General features: G+C 47.8%; 1 protein-coding gene across 1 annotated transcript in view; it reads left to right on the forward strand.

Annotated features, from left to right (window-relative positions):
* The first annotated feature begins 380 nt into the window (after positions 1–380).
* Positions 381–12,599, forward strand: part of RPS6KL1 (ribosomal protein S6 kinase like 1) — a 39,033-nt gene continuing 26,814 nt past the window's right edge. The window contains exon 1 of the mRNA XM_073638168.1: positions 381–534. The gene's annotated coding sequence lies outside the window, so the exon portion shown is untranslated. The remainder of the gene's footprint in view (positions 535–12,599) is intronic.

The following is a 12,599-nucleotide window of genomic DNA, read 5'->3' on the forward strand; positions in this document are numbered from 1 at the left end:
TGTGCAGTGTGTGTATCAGTGTGTGCAGTGTATGTATCAGTGTGTGCAGTGTGTGTATCAGTGTGTGATCTATGTATCAGTGTGTGCAGTGTATGTATCAGTGTGTAGTGTATGTATCAGTGTGTGCAGTCTATGTATCAGTGTGTGTATCAGTGTATGTATCAGTGTGTGCAGTGTATGTATCAGTGTGTGCAGTGTGTGTATCAGTGTGTGATCTATGTATCAGTGTGTGCAGTGTATGTATCAGTGTGTGCAGTGTGTGTATCAGTGTGTGATCTATGTATCAGTGTATATATCAGTGTGTTTTGTGGCCATGTGTAGTACAGGATGTCGTCTGTATGATTCGCTGCTCCTCTTCCCTTGTCTTGGATTCCGCTGCTGCTGATGGGAGTTGTAGGCAGAGGAGATGAGGATCTCAGGATGTGAGGAGGTGGGAGCTCGCTGATTGGATGACGTCTGACCTCATTCATCTGATGAGCAGAGAGAGCAAGGAGCGGCCACTGCTACACGCTGGATCCATCCTGAGAGGCCGAGGTATGTGTACCTATAATGTGCAAGCGCTTAGTCATGTGTGAGCGCAGCGTGCGATGTGTGAGCGGTACGTCATGTGTGAGCGGTAAGTCATGTGTGAGCGGTAAGTCATGTGTGAGCGCAGCGTGCGATGTGTGAGCGGTAAGTCATGTGTGAGCTCAGTGTGCGACGTGCGAGCGGTAAGTCATGTGTGAGCGCAGCGTGCGATGTGTGAGCGGTAAGTCATGTGTGAGCGCAGCGGGCGATGTGTGAGCGGTAAGTCATGTGTGAACGCAACGTGCGTTGTGTGAGCGGTAAGTCGTGTGAGCGCAGCGTGCGATGTGTGAGCGGTAAGTCATGTGTGAGCGCAGCGTGCGATGTGTGAGCGGTAAGTCATGTGTGAGCGCAGCGGGTCATGTGTGAGCGGTAAGTCATGTGTGAGCGGTAAGTCATGTGTGAGCGCAGCGTGCGATGTGTGAGCGGTAAGTCATGTGTGAGCGGTAAGTGATGTGTGAGCGCAGCGTGCGTTGTGTGAGGGTTAAGTCATGTGTGAGCGCAGCGGGCGATGTGTGAGCGGTAAGTCATGTGTGAGCGGTAAGTGATGTGTGAGCGCAGCGTGCGATGTGTGAGCGGTAAGTCATGTGTGAGCGCAGCGTGCGATGTGTGAGTGGTAAGTCATGTGTGAGCGGTAAGTCATGTGTGAGTGCAGCGGGCGATGTGTGAGCGGTAAGTCATGTGTGAGCCCAGCGTGCGATGTGTGAGCCTTTAAGTCATGTGTGAGCGCAGCGTGCGATGTGTGAGCCTTTAAGTCATGTGTGAGCGCAGCGTGCAATATGCGAGCGGTAAGTCATGTGTGAGCGCAGCGCACGATGTGTGAGCGGTAAGTCATGTGTGAGCGGTACGTCATGTGTGAGCGCAGCGTGCGATGTGTGAGCGGTAAGTCATGTGTGAGCGCAGCGTGTGATGTGTGAGCGGTAAGTCATGTGTGAGCGCAGCGTACGATGTGTGAGCGGTAAGTCATGTGTGAGCGCAGCGTGCGATGTGTGAGCGGTAAGTCATGTGTGAGCGCAGCGTGCGATGTGTGAGCGGTAAGTCATGTGTGAGCGCAGCGGGCGATGTGTGAGCGGTAAGTCATGTGTGAACGCAACGTGCGTTGTGTGAGCGGTAAGTCGTGTGAGCGCAGCGTGCGATGTGTGAGCGGTAAGTCATGTGTGAGCGCAGCGTGCGATGTGTGAGCGGTAAGTCATGTGTGAGCGCAGCGGGTCATGTGTGAGCGGTAAGTCATGTGTGAGCGGTAAGTCATGTGTGAGCGCAGCGTGCGATGTGTGAGCGGTAAGTCATGTGTGAGCGGTAAGTGATGTGTGAGCGCAGCGTGCGTTGTGTGAGGGTTAAGTCATGTGTGAGCGCAGCGGGCGATGTGTGAGCGGTAAGTCATGTGTGAGCGGTAAGTGATGTGTGAGCGCAGCGTGCGATGTGTGAGCGGTAAGTCATGTGTGAGCGCAGCGTGCGATGTGTGAGTGGTAAGTCATGTGTGAGCGGTAAGTCATGTGTGAGTGCAGCGGGCGATGTGTGAGCGGTAAGTCATGTGTGAGCCCAGCGTGCGATGTGTGAGCCTTTAAGTCATGTGTGAGCGCAGCGTGCGATGTGTGAGCCTTTAAGTCATGTGTGAGCGCAGCGTGCAATATGCGAGCGGTAAGTCATGTGTGAGCGCAGCGCACGATGTGTGAGCGGTAAGTCATGTGTGAGCGGTACGTCATGTGTGAGCGCAGCGTGCGATGTGTGAGCGGTAAGTCATGTGTGAGCGGTAAGTCATGTGTGAGCGGTAAGTCATGTGTGAGCGGTAAGTCATGTGTGAGCGCAGCGTGCGTTGTGTGAGCGGTAAGTCATGTGTGAGCGCAGCGTGCGATGTGTGAGCGGTAAGTCATGTGTGAGCGCAGCGTGCGATGTGTGAGCGGTAAGTCATGTGTGAGCGCAGTGTGCGATGTGTGAGCGGTAAGTCATGTGTGAGCTCAGTGTGCGACGTGCGAGCGGTAAGTCATGTGTGAGCGCAGCGGGTCATGTGTGAGCGGTAAGTCATGTGTGAGCGGTAAGTCATGTGTGAGCGCAGCGTGCGATGTGTGAGCGGTAAGTCATGTGTGAGCGGTAAGTGATGTGTGAGCGGTAAGTCATGTGTGAGCGGTAAGTCATGTGTGAGCGCAGCGTGCGTTGTGTGAGGGTTAAGTCATGTGTGAGCGCAGCGGGCGATGTGTGAGCGGTAAGTCATGTGTGAGCGGTAAGTGATGTGTGAGCGCAGCGTGCGATGTGTGAGCGGTAAGTCATGTGTGAGCGCAGCGTGCGATGTGTGAGTGGTAAGTCATGTGTGAGCGGTAAGTCATGTGTGAGCGCAGCGTGCGATGTGTGAGTGGTAAGTCATGTGTGAGCGCAGCGTGCGATGTGTGAGCGGTAAGTCATGTGTGAGCGCAGCGTGCGATGTGTGAGTGGTAAGTCATGTGTGAGCGGTAAGTCATGTGTGAGCCCAGCGTGCGATGTGTGAGCCTTTAAGTCATGTGTGAGCGCAGCGTGCGATGTGTGAGCCTTTAAGTCATGTGTGAGCGCAGCGTGCAATATGCGAGCGGTAAGTCATGTGTGAGCGCAGCGCACGATGTGTGAGCGGTAAGTCATGTGTGAGCGGTACGTCATGTGTGAGCGCAGCGTGCGATGTGTGAGCGGTAAGTCATGTGTGAGCGGTAAGTCATGTGTGAGCGGTAAGTCATGTGTGAGCGGTAAGTCATGTGTGAGCGCAGCGTGCGTTGTGTGAGCGGTAAGTCATGTGTGAGCGCAGCGTGCGATGTGTGAGCGGTAAGTCATGTGTGAGCGCAGCGTGCGATGTGTGAGCGGTAAGTCATGTGTGAGCGCAGCGTGCGATGTGTGAGCGGTAAGTCATGTGTGAGCGCAGTGTGCGATGTGTGAGCGGTAAGTCATGTGTGAGCGGTACGTCATGTGTGAGCTCAGTGTGCGACGTGCGAGCGGTAAGTCATGTGTGAGCGCAGCGGGAGATGTGCGAGCGGTAAGTCATGTGCAAGCGGTAAGTGATGTGTGAGCGCAGCGTGCGATGTGTGAGCGGTAACTCATGTGTGAGCGCAGTGTGCCATGTGTGAGCGGTAAGTCATGTGTGAGCGCAGCATGCGTTGTGTGAACGTTAAGTCATGTGTGAGCGTTAAGTCATGTGTGAGCGTTAAGTCATGTGTGAGCGTTAAGTCATGTGTGAGCGCAGCGTGCGATGTGTGAGCGGTAAGTCATGTGTGAGCGCAGTGTGCGTTGTGTGAACGTTAAGTCATGTGTGAGCGTTAAGTCATGTGTGAGCGTTAAGTCATGTGTGAGCGCAGCGTGCGATGTGCGAGGACAGCAAGACCTGGACGGCGACCCAAAGGGTCTAAAAGGGAGGGACACATGACTGGGATGTACAGTACAGACCAAATGTTTGGACACACCTTCTCATTTAAAAATTTTTCTGTATTTTCATGACTATGAAAATTGTACATTCACACTGAAGGCATCAAAACCATGAATTATCACATGTGGAATTATATACTTAACAAAAAAGTGTGAAACAACTGAAAATATGTCTTATATTCTAGGTTCTTCAAAGTAGCCACCTTTTGCTTTGATGACTGCTTTGCACACTCTTGGCATTCTCTTGATGAGCTTCAAGAGGTAGTCACCGGAAATGGTCTTCACTTCACAGGTGTGCCCTGTCAGGTTTAATAAGTTGGATTTCTTGCCTTATAAATGGGGTTGGGACCATCAGTTGTGTTGTGCAGAAGTCTGGTGGATACACAGCTGATAGTCCTACTGAATAGACTGTTAGAATTTGTATTCTGGCAAGAAAAAAGCAGCTAAGTAAAGAAAAACGAGTGGCCATCATTACTTTAAGAAATGAAGGTCAGTCAGTCCGAAAAATTGGGAAAACTTTGAAAGTGTCCCCAAGTGCAGTTGCAAAAACCATCAAGAGCTACAAAGAAACTGGCTCACATGAGGACCGCCCCAGGAAAGGAAGACCAAGAGTCACCTCTGCTTCTGAGGATAAGTTTATCCGAGTCACCAGCCTCAGAAATTGCAGGTTAACAGCAGCTCAGATTAGAGATCAGGTCAATGCCACACAGAGTTCTAGCAGCAGACACATCTCTACAACAACTGTTAAGAGGAGACTTTGTGCAGCAGGCCTTCATGGTAAAATAGCTGCTAGGAAACCACTGCTAAAGACAGGCAACAAGCAGAAGAGACTTGTTTGGGCTAAAGAACACAAGGAATGGACATTAGACCAGTGGAAATCGGTGCTTTGGTCTGACGAGTCCAAATTTGAGATCTTTGGTTCCAACCACCGTGTCTTTGTGCGACGCAGAAAAGGTGAACGGATGGACTCTACATGCCTGGTTCCCACCGTGAAGCATGGAGGAGGAGGTGTGATAGTGTGGGGGTGCTTTGCTGGTGATACTGTTGGGGATTTATTCAAAATTGAAGGCATACTGAACCAGCATGGCTACCACAGCATCTTGCAGCGGCATGCTATTCCATCCGGTTTGCGTTTAGTTGGACCATCATTTATTTTTCAACAGGACAATGACCCAAAACACCTCCAGGCTGTGTAAGGGCTATTTGACCAAGAGGGAGAGTGATGGGGTGCTACGCCAGATGACCTGGCCTCCACAGTCACCAGACCTGAACCCAATCGAGATGGTTTGGGGTGAGCTGGACCGCAGAGTGAAGGCAAAAGGGCCAACAAGTGCTAAGCATCTCTGGGAACTCCTTCAAGATTGTTGGAAGACCATTTCCGATGACTACCTCTAGATGCTCATCAAGAGAATGCCAAGAGTGTGCAAAGCAGTCATCAAAGCAAAAGGTGGCTACTTTGAAGAACCGAGAATATAAGACATATTTTCAGTTGTTTCACACTTTTTTGTTAAGTATATAATTCCACATGTGGTAATTCATAGTTTTGATGTCTTCAGTGTGAATATACAATTTTCAGTCAAGAAAATACAGAAAAATCTTTAAATGAGGTGTGTCCAAACTTTTGGTCTGTACTGTATGCCAGGGCACTCAGATAGTGGTCAGTTTTTTATGTCAAAGGGAAATTGTCAAAGATGACGTTTCTTCAGTGGTCTAGGGGTAGGGACTGGTTTAAACTGGGGAAGGGTCACACATTAGGGGTGTAGTTTTAGGGGACATGGTCACACCTGATTGGGCACTGTATTACTGGTATATGGGGTCCAAGAGGCGGTCCTGGGTCAGTCAGTTGCAGCGTAACTGTCACATACCTATCAGATTTAGATGGAGTCCCTCCTGGAAACTGTGAAGGTTTTAGCCCAGGAAAGGGGCTCAAGCTGCTTTCAGGAGCAGCTACGGGCATTAAGTGATGGGGTCGAGGAGACGGCTGCGTCACCAGCGCCTCCCAAATGGTCTAGGAGGTCTCGGCCTCCTGAGAAGTTGAGTCCGGATGTGACCCTGACGGCGTGGCGGAAGCAGAGAAGCCCCACAAGGGACCCTTTAGGGGCTGAAGTGAGCCGTCCATCCAGTCGGCGACTGGGAGGAATCCGCATTGTCGGGGAGTAGACACAGAGGTGCGTGAACCTCATCGCGCACTCACCCAGCTGCATCCTAGCGAGAAGAGGCGATTACGTCATCAGGCGGGAACGTCATCGGTGCGAGCGGCCGGATCTCCTGGCCGCATTTCAGCGCGGGAGATTCCTAATGTACTGGAGACTGGGCACAGTGGGGACGGACAGACAGCAAGAGCCAGGGCGTCTGCACCGGTGGCCGGCAGGGACTTAACAGACGGGGACAACATGAAGAAGGAGAGAAGCATGGCTACAGAGCAATTGCTGGCTGCAGGCATGCAGCTGAAGAGCCATCCACATCCACAAGGCAACCATCTACATCCACAGGACACATCAGTGACGGTGCGACGACAGCTGGTGGGATCCAGGCTGCTGGTGATGGAGATGACAGCGAGGATGAAGGTGCAGAGTCATCTGATGAAGAGACAGACGTGGACCATCGGGGGACACACATAACGGCTGTTCCGAGTGTACCCCGCAGTCAGCTTGGTAAAAAAACGTGGTCACTGTACTGGGTGTTGTAGCGGGAATGTGGAAGGGAGGCGTCATGCTGCAGCTGATGATGACGGGAATGAAGGTCATGTGAGAGAGTGCGCAGTGTCGCAGCTGTTGCAGATTATGAGGCAGCTTATTGTTCTGGCTGCGGCGAGCCCGGCGTCTGTACCTCAGGGCAGTGGGTCTGGGGGTGCTACAGAGCCAGTACCGGTTGTGGTAGGGGGCCAGAGTGCTGCCCAGGCAGCTGTGGTGCCAGCAGGGAGTACTCCTGCAGCATCGACGACTGTGGATATAGTATGGGTGGACGATAGAGCGCGAGGGAATATATGTGTCTGCTTTGATGGTCCATTGCGGGCCCATTTGAAACAAGAGACGAAAGAAAAGATCTGGAAGGATGAGTATATAGACATTTTTGCATTACTGCCTCTTGAAAAGTTTAATTTAGATTGTGTGAAGCCAGACAAGAGTAAGAAGGATGAGGAGGAACAACGGAGGTATCGTTTGATCCCTCGTACTTTTGCCAGTTGATTGCAGGCCTTCACCATCCTGGCTAGTGTAATTGGGGAGAAGGCGCCTGAGAATTGCTCGGGCCTGTTCTGTTGTATTGATGGGATTGGTGAAGCTTATCGCACGTACGGAGTTTTGGGTTGGTTACATTACGATGAGCAATTCAGACAGAGAAAAGCAGTCAGGCCTTCTTTGTGATGGGAGTGTAAAGAAATAGGTTTATGGATGCGGCTGATGACATCGCTGAGAGCCCGGTCACAGTCCTTTCCCGGGGTTGCCGGAGGTGCCGCTAACACAGGGGGATCTTCGGCAAACACCCGAAAAGGGCTGTGTTGGCGCTTTAATAAAAGAGTGTAATTTTTGAACATCATGCTGGTTTAAGAACGAGTGTTCAGGATGCGGGGGATCCCATAGTTAGTACAAGTGTTTCAAAAAAGGAAAAGGAAAGCTTGGAGAAACTGTGAGTAAGAGGGAAGACGTCGGTGAGAGTAAAGCGGATGGAACCATTAGAGATGAGCGTTGTTCTACTCGAACTGTTCGCCAATCTCAAATTCGAGCTGTTTTGGGCGGTGTTCGAGCCGTTCGGCGAACACGAACAATTTGAGAAAAATTCGGCTGTTCGAGGTTATGTTCGATAACTGTTCGTGCACCAAAATCATAACTGGATTTTTTCTCAGTAATGATGAAAATTAATGTTAATACGCAGTTTGAGTGTACAGCGGGGTGGGGGGAGGGGCAGGGGATGGATCTCTGCAGGAACAATGAAGATCTCCATTTTTTTTTCTCTTTCCCGCATTTGCAGTGGGGAGGTGCAATCTGTCAGCCTATCAGCAGCGCACACACGGAGCGAAGTGCTGTTTTTCACACAAGCAAGGGCATGTGTCATTGGCAGTGTATGTCACATGTCCTTGCCCTATAAGACCAAGCCATTTTCCCCGTCGCCACCATTTTCTCACTGCTGCAGCTGCGTGTTAGACGGCACCGCTGTTGCTGTGTGCGCTATACCTTGTTAATTTCAAGCCAATTTTCGCACAAATCTACAGATAGCTTGGGAGTAGGGAATAGTTGTGATTGCAGTCCTTTTAAGGACTAGGTTACAGCATTTCCTACGACTTTTATCAGGCAGGTCTGTGCTCTTAAATAGATAGATTGTGGGAGTAAAGACTAATTGTAATTGCAGTCCTTTTCAGGACTAGGTTACATCAGTTCCTATCAGTTTTTGCCAGGCAGGTCTGTGCCAGTGCTGTGCAAGTTTTTTTCACAGCATTTGGCTGAATCTAGCAAAGCTAATCCTTTTTGGCCTATTGCAGAGTGTGTTAGTCAGTGGAGTAGCCTATCTGTGTTGCAAGATATACCACCTGTGTATAGAATACCAATTTTTTTACTGCACCTAGTGAAGTAAAATCTTTTGGGCATAGCATCATTCTATTAGTCCATCTATACTGACCTCCATCAGGTTGCAAATTGAATATATTTTTTTCTGCATCTAGCTCTGAAAAAATATTGGGCTTCTAGCTGTGTGTGGGACTTGTTGTATTAGTCCATCTATACTGACCTCCATCAGGTTGCAAACTGCATATATTTTTTTCTTCATCTACCTCTGAAAAAATATTGGGCTTCTAGCTGTGTGTGGGACTTGTTCTATTAATCCATCTATACAGACCTCCATCAGGTTGCAAACTGAATATATTTTTTTCTGCATCTACCTCTGAAAAAATATTGGGCTTCTAGCAGTGTGTGGGACTTGTGCTATTAATCCATCTATACAGACCTCCATCAGGTTGCAAACTGAATATATTTTTTTCTGCATCTACCTCTGAAAAAATATTGGGCTTCTAGCTGTGTGTGGGACTTGTTCTATTAATCCATCTATACAGACCTCCATCAGGTTGCAAACTGAATATATTTTTTTCTGCATCTACCTCTGAAAAAATATTGGGCTTCTAGCTGTGTGTGGGACTTGTTCTATTAATCCATCTATACAGACCTCCATCAGGTTGCAAACTGAATATATTTTTTTCTGCATCTAGCTCTGAAAAAAATATTGGGCTTCTAGCTGTGTGTGGGACTTGTTCTATTAATCCATCTATACTGACCTCTATCAGGTTGCAAACTGAATATATTTTTTTCTGCATCTACCTCTGAAAAAATATTGGGCTTCTAGCTGTGTGTGGGACTTGTTCTATTAATCCATCTATACAGACCTCCATCAGGTTGCAAACTGAATATATTTTTTTCTGCATCTACCTCTGAAAAAATATTGGGCTTCTAGCTGTGTGTGGGACTTGTTCTATTAATCCATCTATACAGACCTCCATCAGGTTGCAAACTGAATATATTTTTTTCTGCATCTACCTCTGAAAAAATATTGGGCTTCTAGCTGTGTGTGGGACTTGTTCTATTAATCCATCTATACTGACCTCCATCAGGTTGCAAACTGAATATATTTTTTCTGCATCTAGCTCTGAAAAAATATTGGGCTTCTAGCTGTGTGTGGGACTTGTTGTATTAGTCCATCTATACTGACCTCCATCAGGTTGCAAACTGCATATATTTTTTTCTTCATCTACCTCAGAAAAAATATTGGGCTTCTAGCTGTGTGTGGGACTTGTTCTATTAATCCATCTATACAGACCTCCATCAGGTTGCAAACTGCATATATTTTTTTCTTCATCTACCTCTGAAAAAATATTGGGCTTCTAGCTGTGTGTGGGACTTGTTCTATTAATCCATCTATACAGACCTCCATCAGGTTGCAAACTGAATATATTTTTTTCTGCATCTACCTCTGAAAAAATATTGGGCTTCTAGCTGTGTGTGGGACTTGTTCTATTAATCCATCTATACTGACCTCCATCAGGTTGCAAACTGAATATATTTTTTCTGCATCTACCTCTGAAAAAATATTGGGCTTCTAGCTGTGTGTGGGACTTGTTGTATTAGTCCATCTATACTGACCTCCATCAGGTTGCAAACTGCATATATTTTTTTCTTCATCTACCTCTGAAAAAATATTGGGCTTCTAGCTGTGTGTGGGACTTGTTCTATTAATCCATCTATACAGACCTCCATCAGGTTGCAAACTGAATATATTTTTTTCTGCATCTACCTCTGAAAAAATATTGGGCTTCTAGCTGTGTGTGGGACTTGTTGTATTAGTCCATCTATACTGACCTCCATCAGGTTGCAAACTGAATATATTTTTTTCTGCATCTACCTCTGAAAAAATATTGGGCTTCTAGCTGTGTGTGGGACTTGTTCTATTAATCCATCTATACAGACCTCCATCAGGTTGCAAACTGAATATATTTTTTTCTGCATCTACCTCTGAAAAAAATATTGGGCTTCTAGCTGTGTGTGGGACTTGTTGTATTAGTCCATCTATACTGACCTCCATCAGGTTGCAAACTGAATATATTTTTTTCTGCATCTACCTCTGAAAAAATATTGGGCTTCTAGCTGTGTGTGGGACTTGTTCTATTAATCCATCTATACTGACCTCCATCAGGTTGCAAACTGAATATATTTTTTTCTGCATCTACCTCTGAAAAAATATTGGGCTTCTAGCTGTGTGTGGGACTTGTTCTATTAATCCATCTATACAGACCTCCATCAGGTTGCAAACTGAATATATTTTTTTCTGCATCTACCTCTGAAAAAATATTGGGCTTCTAGCTGTGTGTGGGACTTGTTCTATTAGTCCATCTATACTGACCTCCATCAGGTTGCAAACTGAATATATTTTTTTCTGCATCTACCTCTGAAAAAATATTTGGCCTTCTAGCAGTGTGTGGGACTTTCTCTATTAGTCCATCTATACTGACCTCCATCAGGTTGCAAATTAAAAATAATTTTTATCTGCATCTAGCTCTGAAAAAATATTTGGGCTTCTAGCGGTGTGTGGGACTTGGTCTATTAGTCCATCTATACTGACCTCCATCAGGTTGCAAATTAAAAATAATTTTTTTCTGCATCTAACCCAGCCAATAGTTTTGGCCTAATACCACAGTTTGGCCACTCAGCTCTGCTCGGTTACCATCCATTGTTTTTTTGTGCAAACAACTCCAGAGTTGTGAATTAGTTAACCACCAAAATGAGTGGAAAAAGGCCTGCTGCTGGTGGAAAGGGGAATAGGCGTGTTGGGAAGGGGAAAAAAGGTTGTGTCCGTGGGGTAGGTGTTAAAGCAACAGTAACATCTGCAGAAGAAAGACCATCTTCCAGCCAAACTAAAATGTCTACTTCTTTTAGCGGACAATGTGATAAGATCCCTTTCTTACGGCCACGCCAATCGCTACAAATTCCAGATGAGGCACAAAAACAGCAGGTGCTTCAACGGATATCAAGTGCTCCTTTAAGTGGGCTCTCCTCCACATCAACTTCAACATCACAAATACTCCAGTCCTCAAAGGTGTCACCCAAATCGCACTTGCTTCCTCACAGCTCCCAAATCTCCAGCTGCCCGTCTGAGTATGAGGTAGAACAGATGGTTGAGTCTGCAGAGCTGTTTACTCATACTATAGCCTGGGAATCAGAAGTCGACTCCAGCACTTCTGTGAATCCAGACGAGGAAATGATCTGCACTGATGCCCAGAATCTTTATGAGTCGGATCCAGGACCAGACGCAGAAGGTTCTGACCATAATGTAGACCCTCATTCCCAAACTGTAACTCCTGTTGGTGGAGACAATGAGGAAGACGATGATAAGACTCAAATACCTGATTGGAGCGACAACTTTAGTTTTTTGTCAGGGCAGGAACAGGTTGGCTCTGAGGACGACGGGTGTGATAACGCACAGGGTGATGATGATGAGGTTGGAGATCCCACTTACTGTCAACCCACAGTCAGCCAAGAGATGAGGTCAGCAGAGGAGGTGGAGGAAGATGCTAGTGACGACGAGGTCAGGTTGCGCCTTCCTGGACAGAGACGTAGTACTGGAAGCACGTCAACAACTGCATCCTCAAACACAACTCTGCCTCTCACCACAAGTCATGGTGGCTCTTCAGGTCGCATGGGTGCTAAGCCTTGCATAGCCTGGGCATTTTTTCAGATCGATAAAGATGACCCAACTCGTGTTATCTGTAACATTTGTCAGCAAAAGCTAAGTAGAGGCCAAAAAATACATAGTTTGAGTACTTCATGCATGAACCGGCACATGGACATGAAGCATAAGTTGCAGTGGGAAGCTCAGTGTGCTACAATGCGGCCTAGCCGGCCGGGCCAACCACCGTCTGCCATATCTTGTGCATCCGCGGCCTCTTCATCCTCTGTGACTGGGGGGACAGCAGTCACACCTGTTTTGGGGCGCAGACCTGCCACCTCTTTACCCGCAACAGCCAGCGTGATTGGCAGGTCATCATTTTCTTTGGAGGTGGTAACACCAGCTGGTGTTGAGCGCTGTCCGACATCGATAGCACCACCTTTGGATCAAGGCAACCTAACATGTCCGCCTGCATCTTCCTCAAAGACCGGCAGTTTGCCGGGGACACCCTT

The sequence above is a fragment of the Phyllobates terribilis genome, unplaced genomic scaffold, assembly GCF_046119375.1.
Source record: "Phyllobates terribilis strain yellow unplaced genomic scaffold, ASM4611937v1 Scaffold_7__3_contigs__length_470593459, whole genome shotgun sequence".
NCBI classification, from domain to species: Eukaryota; Metazoa; Chordata; class Amphibia; order Anura; family Dendrobatidae; genus Phyllobates; species Phyllobates terribilis.